The 17,051-nt window shown below is 38.1% G+C and overlaps 1 protein-coding gene across 7 annotated transcripts in view; it reads left to right on the plus strand.

The window, feature by feature from the left end:
* The window catches only part of TANC2 (tetratricopeptide repeat, ankyrin repeat and coiled-coil containing 2), a 251,599-nt gene that overhangs the window by 182,439 nt on the left and 52,109 nt on the right, over window positions 1–17,051 (plus strand). The window contains exon 1 of one of the 7 annotated variants that reach the window (XM_072414612.1): window positions 1,148–1,719. The exons of 5 other annotated variants lie outside the window; for them this stretch is intronic. The gene's annotated coding sequence lies outside the window, so the exon portion shown is untranslated. Of the gene's footprint in view, window positions 1–1,147; window positions 1,720–17,051 lie in introns of those variants that run through there. One more of the 7 variants, XM_072414611.1, reaches the window with a different exon arrangement.

The following is a 17,051-nucleotide window of genomic DNA, read 5'->3' on the forward strand; positions in this document are numbered from 1 at the left end:
AAACAGGCTTCATTTTTTTTTCTCCCAGCTCGATTAGTTGCTTCACTTCAACAATAATGTTTCCAGGTGTTCCAACTCTTCATACATCCTCTGCAATATAGATTCAGCTACAGGGGATAGCTGCCGGTGTACTGACCCAGGAATGATATCTCATAACCAGAGACCCCCAGCCAAATAAGCAAAGTCATTTCATTTTTCAGCATTGAGGTGTGAGTGGTCTGTCCCTGTAAGGACAAAACACAAAATTCTATGGGTCACCATTCAAAAGCGTAAAAAGCTGAAGTTTATTATGCTTATATTTTGGCTTTTCATATGAACTGCTAATGCAATGGCCTATACATTATTACTGGGTCTGTGTGCTTTCTTTGCAATACAGGCAGATGACTGCTGGGAGGGACTGACAGGGTACTGTACACAGCTTTCTAAACCAAATTCTGACATTTGCATGCTGACCACCATAGCTAATGCCTATGATTGCAGGCATTGCAATCCTATGAATGGAAGCAGGCATAGACAGCAAAGCTGGAGAGGAAATACGTAAATCATGCTGGTTAAGTGTACAGCTTTATCTGACTTGCTTCAGCTTCTAATGTACACTAAAAGTATTGTGAAATCACAGATATGAGAGGAGTTTGTACAGCTTTGGCAAATTAAAGGTAAAAGCGGAGTTGGGCTTTAACATAAAGTTAGGCACCAACCGTTCCTTTACCTGGAAGCTTAAAACACACAAAGTTGTTTCAGAGGGTGTTGTGCAAAGTGCAATAGTGATTTGTTTTATTGATTTAAGCACTGAACTGATTTTAGACAGTTACAGCTTTCTCTTCCACTTGTAGAGGAAAGAAATAGACATTTACACAAAACAGCTGTTTCTTTTAATCCTGGCAAACACGGACATAGTCCCAAAATACAAAGACTTGGCTGTTCTTCTAAGTTCAGTTAGAAGGAGTTAAAATTCCTTCAGCATCATTGTGCTGGTGGTGTGGACATTCTGCTTCTTCCTGTCGGTGAGCCACCTGTCGCAGAAACACCCCCTTCCCTTCCATCCTTCCAGCTATCTCTCCATTCTGATCACAGCTAGGCCTTGCTAGCATCTCCATGCTGAATAAGCCAGCCAGAATCTCTGCTCTCAGCCTTCAGCAGCATCCCTCATTGCAGCAAAGCCTGCACAGTCCCAACGTTTGTAAATGAAAGATTGCTGCATGACATGCACAGGACATACATCAGCAGTTTTAATTTATTTTATATATTCTAATATGTTCCCAGAATCCATGTCACCGCTCCTTATATGGCAATGATTTTTTCCTCTTTGCGTTTCCATGACAACAAGAGCACTGCACCATTCATTAGCTCAGGACCGAACTGCATCCCTACGCCGCCTTTTGCATCTCTCTCCGGTTCTGCACCATCCCACTCCCCTCCTGTGTGCTGCCGTTGGAGGAGGGGAAAAAAAAAAAACGAGGATTGGGGACAGATATCCAAATTTCAAAGCCCTCTGCATCCTCACCGGGAGAGAAGAGCTAGCTGTGAAGTGACAGGAAAGCGGAGAGGGAGGTGTAAGCAAAGCATCACTGTCTCCTCTGATAAAGCCCACACTGGGAGCTCAGTATTGCAAGCTGGACCAGTGAGGAAAAAAAAAGGCTGCTTATTGGTGACTGTGCTTTGGAAGAAGAGGTTATCCACGAGCTTGGATTGCCAGAGAGCGCTCTACCTTCTACCAATGTAAGTATAATTATCATATGAATTAGGGAGGGGGAAAGCTACATGTGGAGTCCTTCTAGGAGGCTGCCCACCTTAACATTATAAACTGAAATGAAAGAAGTATTTACATTTGTTGTATCGCTATCAATGAATTCTTATCCTGTGCTGTGTAAAAATTCATAATCTATCTTCTGTACTATGTTACCTCTCTTCCCTCATTACTGTACTGATAAGCGTGGCGTGAATGTATCTGTGAGAGTCATAATAATGGAGGCCGGCAAGAGATAGGAAGCTACTCGGCAGCTCCTGAGGACCAGAATGCACCGGGGTGCGGCACGTAGGAGTCTGGACTCAACAGGCTTCATTTGTTATCAGCTATCACTTGGAACTCATTTCATGTACAGTGGTGATAGCCAACCAATAGTTACTTCAACAGGGCCTGATCTGTTAGTATTTGTCGGGCTCACCTAAGGTAGACATTGTTTTATGTTTGGGTATCATTCTACGCAGTATAGAAGGTTCCCTTTCTTCCTATGACTAAACCTCAGTGTTTGTCATTCAGGATAATGACTTCTGCATTTATCTGCTCCTGCACAGAGATAAACAGGTTTTAAGCCATTGTATCCATCAAATGTTATCTGTTTGTACCGGAGGCCCAGCAGCCATTTTGTTGTCCCTCAACAAACTGATTTACAAGGACTAAAGTGCAAAATCATTTGGATGCATAGCAGGTTGTCCGTATCTGTAGTAAATGTAGAACAAGAAATGATCTTTTAATTATCTACCAGGAATGTGTCCTTTATTTCTGAGACAGATGTGTGTGCACAGCAGCAATTGTCATATACTTGCACGGTAGATGGAGGCAGCCATTTTAATTGACCTCTGACCTCATTGATGTTGTTGGCAAAAAGGCCTCTGCAGATGGCCTGCTTATCCTCAAATATGGACAACTATACTGCTTGTAGAGGACAAGCTTTCTTCTGGTCTCCAGCTGAGAGTAATGGATGCTCTCATTCACATTACATTATAATCTACAAAAAGAAACCATAGATGGCGGATGATCTTTTCTTCCTGAGATGCTTCAAACATACAGCAGTGACAGCTCTTACTGTGAGGAAAGATATTCCCAGCTTTCCGCCTTGTAACTGGTATGCAGCATAGAGCTAATAACAAATGCCACCTATGGGGTAAATACTGTAGTACATTTACTATACTTAAAGAAGACCTCTCACCTTCACATCAGGTGTCTTTCTTGCAAGGAAGGTATTGAGACTTTTAATAAACGAGCAACCTTACAAAGCCATTGCGTGCCTCATGCCTCATGGAGCATGCTAACTTCCGATGAACTGACATCTTGAACATTGGATCAACTCACTGAATATCAGAGAATGTTTGGCCTCCTGCCTAGCTGAGCCTGAAAGAATTGTTACCTATAGCAACCTAGGGAGGAACAAAATTATAGGCAGGTGTTACTTAAAGCACAATATTTGTTTTAAATTCCGTACAATGATGTCAAATGTGCATGGGTGAGTTTTTTTAAGCAGTGCCGATTCTCAGAAATGTTCTTTACTCCCACCTAAACAGCAAAAATAATGGCTTTGTAAGTGGAATTGTTTTTTATTCAGTTATAGATAAATGGGTGTCCATTTTCTGCTTCTATAATTTACCCGTGCTTCTTGCTCCTCTATACTCCATTTATGTCATATAAAGCTTGCAGAGATGATGTGATTTCCTGGCATGTGAGCACAGCATTTCAAGCAAAGAACAGATCTGGACTGATTATCTGTACTTGCTTATTACATTGTGCCAGGACTGGAGCTATATAAATATATTAGATAATACAATATTACTTTATATATAAAAAACCCGTGCAGAAGCTGTTTTGTGATTCACATATTGCTGCTATATGGTATAATACTTTTGGGGTGACAACTCTGCATATTACTTGTGTCCCAGCCCAGTGGGCTATCAATGCACTTCATTTCATTAGTGATATCTTCCCTATTCCCTTCTTTTGTAAACCTGCTTAAATATCTGTTTAGATTCACAAAGTGATCTCCTTAAATAATCCTAAAAAAGTCTTCTTTTTATAATTATTAAATATAGTTTATAATTATGCATGTACATATTACATTACTTTTTGTCCTTCGCTTCCTTGCTTAGAATATATTGAACATTGATTTTGCCCTTATTTCAGTGCAAGTTATCCAGTCAGGATTTGACTTCATGAAAGCAATTGCTTTTCTGCAGTCTCCAAAGCTGTGAAGTACCCACAATGCTCCTTGTATCCAGAGACCATGTATCCCTTTGTCTAGATCAGTAACTCAGTAGATGTCTGTTTTGAGGGCATTAAGGGATACAGAAGTCTTGGTAATGTTGCTAGTTATACATGGAGGGATGTCTCCCCAGTATTAAGGAGCAGGTTCTGTTAGTTAGGTCAGAACCCAATTCTGTTCCTGTAAGACTCAGCCATTAGACTCAATCAACACTTTCACACTTAGCACCTTACAATCCATCAACCAGATTACACAAAAATGATCATTTATTTACCACTTTACTTTTCTTTCAAAAGAGGAATGAATTGGCCAGGTTACTCCAAATTCCCCATTATCATATTTTGGAGGATTGCCCTTAAATGTCCTGATCCTCTTATCTGAACTTTGCATCGGGCCCTTGGAATTGAGGTAGGATTGGGAAATGTATGACTTGTTCTGATCTTTAAACCTGCAGATTCATTATTGTTGTATTATGTTCATTATGGGTTCATGTAGTCATTAAGTGTATCTAAAAGAAAAGTGATAGTAAATCTGAGCTCACCACATCTTAAGTAGTTGTCCCTAGTTTATCCTCCCAGTAATGTTTTGACCTGGTCACTTTCTGTGGGCTGGAAAACATACTTTTATAGATTTAAGGACTGATAGACAGCCATATATTACATTTTTGGCATGTGTATATTAACTTTTTGCTCTGAACAAATAGGGTTAGAGCGAAGGTTAGGGAATAGGGTTAGAGAGAAGGTTAGGGAATCGGGTTAGAGAGAAGGTTAGGGAATAGGGTTAGAGCGAAGGTTAGGGAATAAGGTTAGAGAGAAGCAGATACCTCTTTTCCTTATCAGCTAATCAGACGTAACTGCTAGAGTTCCTCCCATCTATAATTGACAATCTCAAACCACTTTCCTTACATCAGGATATTTCTGTGCTGGGGTAATGTTGTACTGTTTGTTATGTAGAATCCTGCAATCAGCAAACCTGTATTGCGGTCAGATTCTATGTCTGTCAATGTAATAAAATCCAGTGACGTCATAATACTATTCCCATACAACCCAGATTTAATTTCCAGTAACTGACTCAGATTTTACAATGCCCATAAAATACATTCATCTGAGCCTTAGGCTGATCGGCTCCGTATAATGATTGCTTCATGTTTGTGAATGTAACCCATTGATTGTGTGATACCGGAACCCCAAGCCTGTCTGAAAGGTCATGTGATGTCTACGTATTGGGAAAACAAGGTCACAAAAGATGCATTTCTAATATTTAAGTAATGAGAGATCATTCAATTTCTTTTATCCTTTGTCTTTTCCTGTCAATCTTTACTTATAAACTCTCTTGCTTGTTTTCTGTAGTATTTTATATTATATGATATTGGTGCCTGCCTCCCTAAGGAGCTTACACTTTGACTTTCCTGAAATCACAAGGGGCCGCTTTAAAAAAAAACAAAAAACAATTGCCTTACCAGTTTGATTTCAGATTACAGGAGAACGTATTGAAAACTCATGTATACACAATGAGAACATACAAACTCCTTTCAGGTGGTATTTAAACCTAAAACCCAGAGTTGCAAGCACTAACAACTTAAATTTTGTACTTCCCCCAACATAAACTCAAATCTAGAAATCAACCTTCTCCATGTGGAAGAAAGCATTGCATTCCATTAACAAAAATATTACTTGTGGAAGCTTCCAGAAATAGGAACACTGTATGACCCTTTTTCATCTCTTGTATATGATGGCGATGCCAATACCAACCCATCATGATAAATAATGTGCGACAATAAATGTAAACAGGAGGTGACAACAGTTCTTACATGCAGCAACAGATGTAAAACATTATTTATTCAAATTGATGATTCATAGCAGTTTACCAAACAATAAAATAGCTGTAGGTCCCTTTTATAGCGTGGCAAGCAAAGACATATTACATATGTTAGGTTTAGAAAATAAGTTAATTTTTTATCACCCATTGTCTTTGAGAGACACTTGTAGTGTTGTATACAGCTGGTACAAATATATTAATAAAGGTTGGGGGTGACGGGAATGATTTCTGTTCTTACTCTGTGGTTTCCTGACTGGAGATAGCAGGCTAAGGTTGTGGACATAATTCCATACATTTTGCTGCATGTTTTAATGCAACAAAATTTGTGGAAATAATGAATAATGTTTACATTTGGCCCATTGCAACAGTTTTATTATTATGTATTTGTACAAGAGTATTCCTGTTATGTGTAATAAAAAAAAGTGATACATTTTGCAGTCTTTGACCTGAACTTTGCTGTTCATGTGAACTGAAATTAAATCTGTAGCTCAAAGATCGATAAATGCATTCCATGTTTCTTTTTCATGGAGCCAACCTATCAAATAATACAATTTTACAAATAGTAACTGTAAATTACATCTATAAAGGGAAGGGTCTCCAAATAAAATGCATTGTTTTATTTTAAATATATTTTCTTCCTCTATTTTACACCTTTCAATCCATTAGAGGAATGCCCACACAGGTAATATCTAATTATTAGCATGGAGTAATATAGACCTTTGTCATAGTCACAGTAGGAGGATTGGTGGAATACTGTTACACAAATCTAGCAGCTGATGGGGAAATATAAACAATGGAATCAACAAACATAAAAAAAACAAAACATTAGAAATAAAAGGTTTTGAGTGAACTAACCTTTAAAGAATGTGTAAATCCCAAATAGATGACATTTGTCTTATTTAGATAATAAGCAATAGCCATGTTTGTTTCCTGTAAATATTGTTTTTATGTTTTTCCCCCATCTTGGTATTGTTGGTCTTCTACTATCTCCTTTAACCACTTCGGGTCTCCATGCACTTGCTTGAGACCCGGCTGCACATTGTTGCTCTGGATGAGTGACAACGGGGGACCATTCCCGAGCAGCATGTGTTTGGAACTGTAGCAAAGTATCTTATATGTGTCACTATCATTAGCAGTAGACAGATTTTGGTGACTCTTAGAGCTCACACATCAGCAGGTAATTCCTTTTCTTGGAGAGGTTCGTGACCACCCTAGGTGAGTCCGTGCACAAGACCATGCTGAAAAAAAAAAAACTTGTGCCATACATTTCTAAGTCCATATTGCCGTGCCCTTTCAGTTCTTTTCTGTGTGACGCTCAAAAGACAGAATCTGCCCACAGACTTTGCAATTGAGTCAATAATTACACAGAGCTAATTTGGGGTTACCGCTAGAGTATATTTACCAAAGAAGTAATTTGGGGGTAGTAACGATGCATTAATTTTTGTGCAACCAACAGGATAAATCAACAACCACATATTAATTGTATAGCCACCTTTAGTCTGAAGGCAATTTTACCAACTCCGCTTGCTGTCTCATCCAAACGGAGTCGAATCATTTCTGTTTCCAGCAAAAGCAGATGCACCGTTCCTCTGATTTATTAGGAACACAGAAGAATGGTCTTTATTATTCCCCTGTTCTGAGCTATTTTACATTCTTAATGAATAATCATCTTTATACATAGCAGCAGAACGTATGTTACTCCGCTATCTGTGTGTGTGTGGTTCTGTTCCTGTGTGCCATCTGTGTTCTTTTAATGGCAGTGTAAGGCTACAGATATACTCTGTCTTCACATATGCATTCTGGGTTTGTTTTTTATAGCTTTGTGTGTGTGTGTATTTTTAGATCTCTCCATGATGCTGTAGTTTTCTATACATATTTAAAAAAAAAAAAAAAAAGTTTGGATTGTGAAAACATGGTAGTTTATCTTACGGTTTGTATAAATTCCAGTAACAACCATGGTACTTATTTTTTCATTATTTCTGCATGTAAAATAAACATTAGCAGTTTCACATTGCACTTTTCAGTTTAAATTTGGGTTATAAATAAATAAAAATAGACCTAACCATGGGACTCAGGAACATACTTAATTAAACCTGACATAATTTGTTAATTAGAGGTAGGAGTAGGGAATGGTTAATACCCCATCAAGATTTTCTCCCATTTGTGTCACATTAGGAAGATTTCCTTTCACTTCCTGTACTAATAACACAATACAAGAAGTAAAAGAAAATATATACAGCTGGAGAATGCCCTCCTAAACAGTTGTCACAGTAGAAGTATCCGCATTTAAACAATTCCCCTCAATTCCTGTTCTGAAGACATTCATTCCCGGTGACAATGGCCGCAGCACAAATATGGAGGGCCTCTGTGGAGAGACTTTAGACCTGTGTTGATAGTATCAGTTTGCATTAAAAGGAGTATTTGACCTGCAGATCATCACCTTGTTTGACCTGCAATTGACCGTCTATAAATAGATTTTGCCTTTTTATAGATTCTTTTTTTTTGGCAATGCAAACCTCACTTCACTATAACTATTTCTCAGTTAAAACTGTGAATATATCGGTGCAACTTTGCTTTTGTATTGTTATGATAAAACCCCTAGTATGTAGGTTGACCTTTAGAAAAAAAGCCCACTATACATGTGAAACTTAATTAGGTGTATCAATTAAGGATGGTGGTTTAGCTCTAGAAATAGTACATGGCAAGCTAACCAGACAAAACGTATTTTCCGCCCATCTCCAGCATCTCTTCTCTCTGGCCCTTGAGGGGTCTTGATTTAGGTCAGGCCAGGATGGAGGCCCTAAGTGTGAGGAGGAGGAGGAGGAGAAAGAATAGAGAAAGCCGGGAGTGAAATGTAGGTGGAATTATTGCTGCAGTGAAAGAAGTGAGTGGGCAGAGATTAGTATAATAGGAGCTGCAGACTGCAGTTGCATTGTGGAGGGGGCAATATGTTGCGTTAACCTGTAAAAGGACAAGGCTGGAAGCTTTGCTGCACCTACCACCTTGTGTATATCTGTGTGGTATTTGTACAGCAAGTAAGAGAAGTGGACAGGTGCGTCTGAAACTCAATACTGTAATTACAGTAATTATCCTTCTCAGGGGGATGACAATAAGGACACGAATGATCTAATATTGTTCTAGTTTCTCTCCGTCCGTTGGATATATTATATGGATAGATTTCTGTCACTGTTACAGCAGCTCTGTAAACATTAGAGGTGTGCCACTTCTCCCCGTTATTATGTGTAAAGGAGAATTAGGACACAAGCTATAGACTATGCTATCCACTGGTCCTAAATGAAAGGTGATAGTTATAATTTGCATGTGTCTAATAATGCTGTTTTGAATGTAGTTTAAAAAATAAATTCAGGTACCTTAAAGGGTGAGGGCTGTGCCAGTTTGTGGGGCCCATATACAGAGTGATGGCAATATGTGTAATCATCATACCAACTAACCAGTAGAGTTCCGCTGAATTTCACTATAATAAAGAAAAGTTTTGTTAGTATTTAGTCCAGAATATATATGTGATTTGTATCCTTAGTGCAGTTCTTCAGTCTTTGTTACCAACTTTGACTTGTATAGACCATAACATTGCTGTTGTCTCTCATCCAGTCAGATTGTGGCTTTCCTAATCTAAATCACTGTTGTTGGCAACAATAAGCCAGGTTCAGATCTGCTTCGGGATCAAGCGATCACGCGTAGCTCCCAGCAGCTGATATCTTTTTGGAGGTGTATGTTCCCATATAATGTGAAATTCTTTTTCTACATTTATTCACCTTTTGTATTTAACATGTTAGTTGTGGTGAAGGAAAAGAAAAGCGACACTGAATTATTGTAATTATGATCTTGGAAAATATACTGTAAATAGCACTTTGATTTGTATGTAAACATCATTATGCAAAAAGCAATTTCTCTCTAAGAACTATATATAGGAAGGGGTAGGCTCATCAGCATATGAACCATTAATAAGTATCTACACCCACATACAAAATGCTTGTGTATTGGAACCTTACAGTCCTTGGATGTGGTGGCTGCATTAGTTTTGTTTCATACTTTTTTCTCAGTAGCACACTTTCTGTCTTAGTGACAACACTCATTCACCATACAGCATCCGGACAAGAGAAACAGCACGTGACTACAGATACTTCTCTCCAATGCTGGTATCCTCCGAGAAAGCTGAAAACAATAGTGACACATAACAGCAATATATATATATATATATATATATATATATATATATATATATATTTATATATATATATATATATATATATATATATGTTTTCTAGAAATAAAGAGACCAAATAATAGACAATTAAACATCTCTGCCATGCAGCCAATATCTGGGCTGTTTTCTAACACAGGGGTGTCAAACTCTGGCCCGCAATGCCCTTTGTTTGGCCCCCAAAGTAATCCTAACTATGAATTGCAGCTGACCTGCCGCTGTATTGAAATCGCGCTGCTACTACAATTCCCGGCATCACTCACGTCCTTAGACCAGCGGCCTCTTGGCCTATACGTGGCCCCACATTGGACTGTTTTATAGACGCAGGGGATTGCATTAGCAATGCTATTTCAGTTTCAAGTTTGGCCTGCGACTTTTCCTAAGTTTTTAATTTTGGCCCACTGTGTATTTGAGTTTGACACCCCTGCTCTTAATAGAAACCACCAATTAGCAAGTGCCTGTTTTTTATCTTTCAAAATACCTTTTTGTGATATTGCGAAATTGCGAAAGACATACTAAATATCCCTGCTATCAATTGACACATCCAACCATTGCAGCTTGGTTTATATTTAGATGGTTACTTTTGTTTTTCTAAAACCTTTTGTTTTATGTTGGCCTGTCATACAACATTTTTACATAAACTTGGTGTAGCTCACAAAGCAATGTCTTTGGTTGAAGGTTAATAAATCCTCCATCTTCTCGTGTTTTAGCATGCACAGTTTAGAGATGACAGGATGACTTATCTGTGTCCTGTACATGATGTGTGACAAGCGTCATTAAACTCCATGACAGTAAACGTCTCAATCATCCTCCTTTCCTCGCGCCCGTTAGGGTTGGCGAAGCGGATCTAGGGAACACCAGGCTGTGTGAGGGCCTGGCAGAGGCGGCTGTCATGTGTCGGCTCGCTTACACAGAGGAGTGCGGCTTCTATACACAGCAGCATCTGATGGAGTGTGAAGAGCTAGCTATTATTGCAGATCCGTGCTAGGGGTGAGTCAGTGTCATACTGGCGAACATTGGAGACATTGGCAGCTCTCAGAGAGAGACTCATGTCCTTCCGTGACCTTTCCATAGCAACAGGCTGGGATTTGTGTTAAGGACCCCCTCCTCTTCCTCTCCCTTATCGGTTTGGCACTGGAACCTCTCCATGTTATTGCTCACCCCTTCACAGCTGTGGTGTCTGTGTTCATTGCAGCCAGACTCCACCACAGAACAAGACAACTATCACACCTCCGACAATCCTAATTCTGTTAAGCTACGTACACACTTCCAATTATTATCGTCGGAAAACGAACGACGAACGTTCCTGCACGATATACACGAACGATCGTATAGCACCGATCCTGCACATCGTTCGTAGATATTGTACACACAATAGATACGATCGTTTAAGCGATAGAGGAACTATGTGCACGACAGGAAAGTGAACGAACGTTCGTTCATCACGCATGCTCAGCCCCTGGACGATCAACGAACGACCGTACACACGAACGATGTTCAACGATCGTCGTCCGATCCGCCGGTCCGGTCGTTCGTTTCCAACGACTTTCCTCGTTCGTCGGCGTCCTTGGTTACTTTTTTACGAACGATTTTTTGCCCAATCGATCGTTCGTCGTTCGATTGGAACGATAAAAATTGGAAGTGTGTACGCACCTTTACTCTCTGCATCTGTTCACAAGGAGGAAGTGTCAAAGCTAGCCGATACAGGACAAGGGGCTATCTACAGATTGCTAGTTAAGTTTTGACATGCTTTGACGGGCCCAGGCTCCTTTTATTGGTTAACAAACTGTATTAAAGATTCAAGCTTTTAAGATGCCTTAGATCCCTTTACAGGTTTCATGGAACTCTAAAACATTGTTTTTTTTAAAACACAATCTTTAAATGTCTATGCACTGGTAGGAAGCCTTACACTTTGATTTAATATAAATGCTCTGTATCCTGTTTGGTATTCCAGTACATGGATTGCATTTTACTGTTCCCATCATTGTAAGTCTGAGGGTCAGCTGCCAGCTGCAATGATTCTCTAACTGTTGTACTGTGGAGTAATGGGAAAAGAGAGAAAACCTCACCAAGGCAGACAAGAAATGTAAACGTAAAACCAAAGCAAGAATCTATCTCTTCATTATTCTGTTCAAAACAATTTTGTCCCAATTACTGTGGATTTCCACAAATTACCAATACAATCCCTCTGGCTTGCAGTGAGGAAACCAGCAAATGCAAATCCAGATTTCCCCTCTTCTCTGGGCTACAAGAGGGTAACATAAGACGTACAATAACTACATATGTTTATTCTGTTGGTGTTTGCCTTAGTGGGTGTAATAAACAGAGGTTTCTGCATAACAAGTTAATTAAGTTAGAACATTAATAAATACTTTTTAGTAATCTTGTCTTTGAAAGAGAGCTGTTAAGTGAAACCTGTGCATGACACATCTGCTGACTAATGGCCATTTCTACTTTAAGAGAACCCACACTTTCTGAAGTTTTTTTTTCTGTTTCAATTTCTTTATTAGTTTTCATTTTAATCATACAAACAAACAAGCCAACATAAAATGTGTCATACAATATTCTCCAACAAATCATGATTAAACAGTATTGTAACTATACAACACAATCTTCAAATTTGATTATATATGTCTATCCCAACCTTTGGTATTTCTCAATTCTGGTCCCTATTTTTTTTAGAATTATTCTCTCGGTACACAGTATACTCCTAGTTGGTTAGTTTTTGTATTATAGATTGCTTCCCCTTCCCACCCCCCTCATATGTTCTTCAGTGACAAAATTTTCTTTTTTTTTCATTTTTTTTTTTTTTTATTGCGGTCCTTGACTTTTCTAGGAAGATTTACTTTTCTGCTTGTCATGGTAAACATTGCTGACAGAAGGTATAAGGAGAAATCTTCCAGCTTTTGGTGACATCTGTCTAATGGGAAGTTTCCCAAACATTCAAGAGATTTCCACTAATTTCTTGTTGTGTCTTTGGCACAGTAACCTGGAAGAAATCATCCCAATGTACCATGGAAGAGACGGCATATGAAAGCCACTACTTAATCTAAAATTTCTTACTGGTTTTGGCTTTAGGTTATACTTTTATAATTTCTTATCAAGATAACTAAGCAGATGTCAAGCTTGCTAATAAAACTCTTTTGAATATGAACATTTTTCATTTTCAAGAACAAAAAGTTTTGTTTGGGCAGCGATTAATTATTTGATGATTTGAATAAAAAAGTATAAAATAACGCACTATTCACAGACATTCTGGTGGTCACATAAAAGACTTTTGACCACTATTGTGGACTTTTCTGTCATGGCTCCTGACTGAAATAAGTTCCATTCACGGACAGAGCGGTGGTCGTATGAAAACTCTGTGGGCCGCTTGCGGGCCCAAGTGATGCATCCAATCACGGTTTCTGGCTGCCAGAGTGTCATTCTGCTGTTGTTGTATAATGTGAGTTGGTGGGAAGGAGTAGGATGAGCACACAGCTCAACTAATGTTTAGTCACTGCAAGAAATATTTGGAAGATGATGATTAGCTTCAAGTGTCTGAATGAAGGCTGTTTATGCATAGAATATGAAGTTCATTAAAGGCAACCAGAAATTTCTTCATTAAAGCAAAGCTTGTACCTAAGAGCTGACATTGCAATGCGTTTCCTCTTATCTTTTTTAGACAGAAAACCCTACTTCTCTGAAACAACTTCATCTTCATAGTTGGCCAACAACCCCAGAGGCCAGGTGGCTGCCCCAGCTTCTGCCTTGTTGTGTAGATTAAAATCACTATGCTGTCGGTGAATTTTTTGGTTATTGGTGGTGTGGGTGACAAACCAAGGGGTTGGAATGAAAAGTAGAAATTTGACTGGGAATAACTAAAGCTTCTGGCATTTCACAGTAATAGTCACAAGATGCAAAAAGGTGTTTGTACAGCGTTCTCCCATAAAAAGATAATTCTAAAAGCATCTGCACATACAGTTTTCTTATAGGCTATAAAATAAAATATATACTTTAAACAACTATGCTCATCATGACCTTCCCTCAAGACAAGTTCATCATAGAATTCTGTCTTTCGTTCTATATACATAGGACAACACCTTGTGGATCCTTGTAAGGGATTTAATTTTAACTTTTTATTAACTATTGATCACAAAATTGTGTGGGAGGGGAGGGATCACCAATAATCAACCTCTTCTTTATTAAACACCATATTTCAAAGGTGGCTTTTTAATAACCATGTTATATCTTTGCATTTCTAAAAAGAAAATAGATAAATCACCCTCCTCTAATTCTCAAATGTTATGCCACATCCTTATTATCGTGAACCAAAACAAAAGAACAATAGGAATGCAGGGAGCATTTTCATTAGGACTTTTTAGGCATCTCAAATAGTTTAAAATCATCCCAATTTATATATAACCATAAAATACTAATGTATTCAAAATATCATAAAAATACAACCACTATTAACCACTGTGTAGCATTTTCGAGTCTCTATTATATCGATGTTCGATATATATTCTACCCGTTTCGCAGAGCGCAGTCCATTTCATCAGGAATATTAGATTCCTACAATGGCAAAATAATTCTTTAAATGACAAAGTATATATCAAATACACATTAATACATGGTTAAATACCATAACACATTCAGCAATATATTTAATTGAAGTCAGACTACTTAGATCTGTATATATTTGCATTGCTGTCTTAGTGGCTTTGGGTATGTAGAGATTCTGTTCCTCTGAAAGGAAAAATAGAAAATGGTTATCTAAGGTCAGGAGATTAGACCGACCTTCTCTTCTATAGTTCTATAAAACAGGCTGGATCTTTTTTGTCTTATTGTGATCTGTAAGGGGGAAGCAGCGTGGTTTTGATGGCTTTTCGGTGTATTAGAACAGACAACATTTACTCCATTACACAGCAGAACAAAAGGACATAAATCAACCAATTACCTTTTTTGGATCATTATGAGGATGACATAAATTGAGCAAAAGACTTTTCACCATCAGTAACCCCTATTACTTATACCGCTGCTTGGTAACCACAACAAAAATACTATTACAAGGCAATTTCTTTTTTCTAAACCTCTTGTGACAAGCACTTTTTTACCACTATTTTAATACAATCTTGTCTGTGATGTGGGTACAATTTTTTAGAATTTTTTTTTTTGATGCATTGGCTTATAAATACTATTTAATCCTAATGATAAAGGTATTTTGTTAATCTGTAAATGTAAGGGATATTGTGCATGTAATTTGCGTTTATATTACTTTCTGCATTGTGGTGTGAACAAACCTTAATACCCATGTATGGAAAACATGAAGCAGGTACTCCACTCCTGGACACGTCTCCCTAGAATTAGCATTAGGGCAGCATTCAACTTCTGTTATTTGCTATTACCCATACACATTTCTATCTTCACTTCATTCAGATGACCATCTGTATATACCTGCCTATAAACCCCTGTACTGCACCAGTGGGGCACTTATACAGGTAAACTAAACCGCTAGCTTGAAACAAAACAGTTTTGGACTTCTATAGCATTGTAGAATATAGTACTGAAAATTAGCAATTTAGTACTCTGGAGAACCACCAGGGCACACAAAGTCAATCTAAGGAGTGCATGCTGAGAAATCATGCAACGTAAAGGCATTGTATGTATTTGTTTTCGTATATTTTGTTATTTTATCCTAAAATGTTTCGGTAAAGGTGGTGAGTATGTAAGTACTACACTAGGTTTGTTTTAGCCTGCTTTACTGCTACGATGTGAATAGTCCTGATTAGCAGAATGTCACTTAACATTATTAACAAGCATGGATAGACGGCTTCGTTCTAGCAGAGATAGGAGCTGTCTGGATTTGTAGCCCTTGTTTGCAGTCCATTAGTCTGTAAGCTGTGCTTGTGTATATATACTTTAGTCATTATTATTAGGTTTTTGCTTTGCATGAAACGAGATAAAGAAATCTAGTCTGTTATTTTTGCCAATTTCTCCTGGGACTATACAGCCAGAGGTTGACTTTGAATAATTAGAAATATTGGATTTTCGTTTCAAACATAGAAGTGAATATCTAATATATCCCTAGTTTAATAAAAATGTGCAATGCATTGGACACAGTGAACTGGCTGCTATGGGAGGACAATATGAAAATGTATTTCTGTGAACTTATACCTTTTCGGTCTTTTGCCATGGGCCCATTATAATTGCTTTCACTTGGTATTCTATTGGGATAGGTTTGTTCCTGTTTTGCCATCTGCAGGATGTTGACCCTTCATAAAGCTTTTTCGTAGTTTCATTTTGGTTGGGTTTCTTTGGATCAAAACAGCATACTATATATGAATCTCCATGGTGCATTTTACTGTTTGGATTAGAATATACCACAGCTATGGTGGTATTAATAGTAGAAAATGGAATGGAATGGAAAAGGTCAGTCATTTACAAAGCTGATAATGTTTGGTGTGTGTTCCAGACAAATCTATCGGGCTGTTAGATGGTGATACACATGGGAACAACTTGGTCTGTGAGTTCACCCGCTTCACTTCAGTTCCTGTCTCTTGCTGCTTCAATTGTTTGACTATAGACATAAAATGATCACAATTCCTAATTCTTTCATGGCATGTAATATTGACAAATCAATTAAAGAATGACTCCAAATTAAGGATGATTAGCACACCACATTCTTCCTCATCTTTACTTCCCAAACATTTGATTTCCCCAACTATACTGGTAAAAAAAACAGCCCCTTTAATTATTTCAAAAATACATGGGTTAAACTTGACACACCCATGAAGAGGATTATATTATTGTTATAATAGCATGTGATTATAGGAAATGCTGTCTGTAGAGGCTGCTTGAGTTGTTTAGAGCAATTACGCACTACTTGCATTTATACAAATCCATACAACAAAACAAAAATAAAGACAATTGAAGAAGGGAGAGGTGGGAACTATGCAACAGCATAACAGTAGTTCCATGTTTATAATGACAGAAGATTACATGGTATTTAGTCTAGAAGTGTTGGTCTTAGGGGTTCGGCAGCTGTATACATCTAT

Source organism: Pyxicephalus adspersus, chromosome 6 (assembly GCF_032062135.1).
Source record: "Pyxicephalus adspersus chromosome 6, UCB_Pads_2.0, whole genome shotgun sequence".
NCBI classification, from domain to species: Eukaryota; Metazoa; Chordata; class Amphibia; order Anura; family Pyxicephalidae; genus Pyxicephalus; species Pyxicephalus adspersus.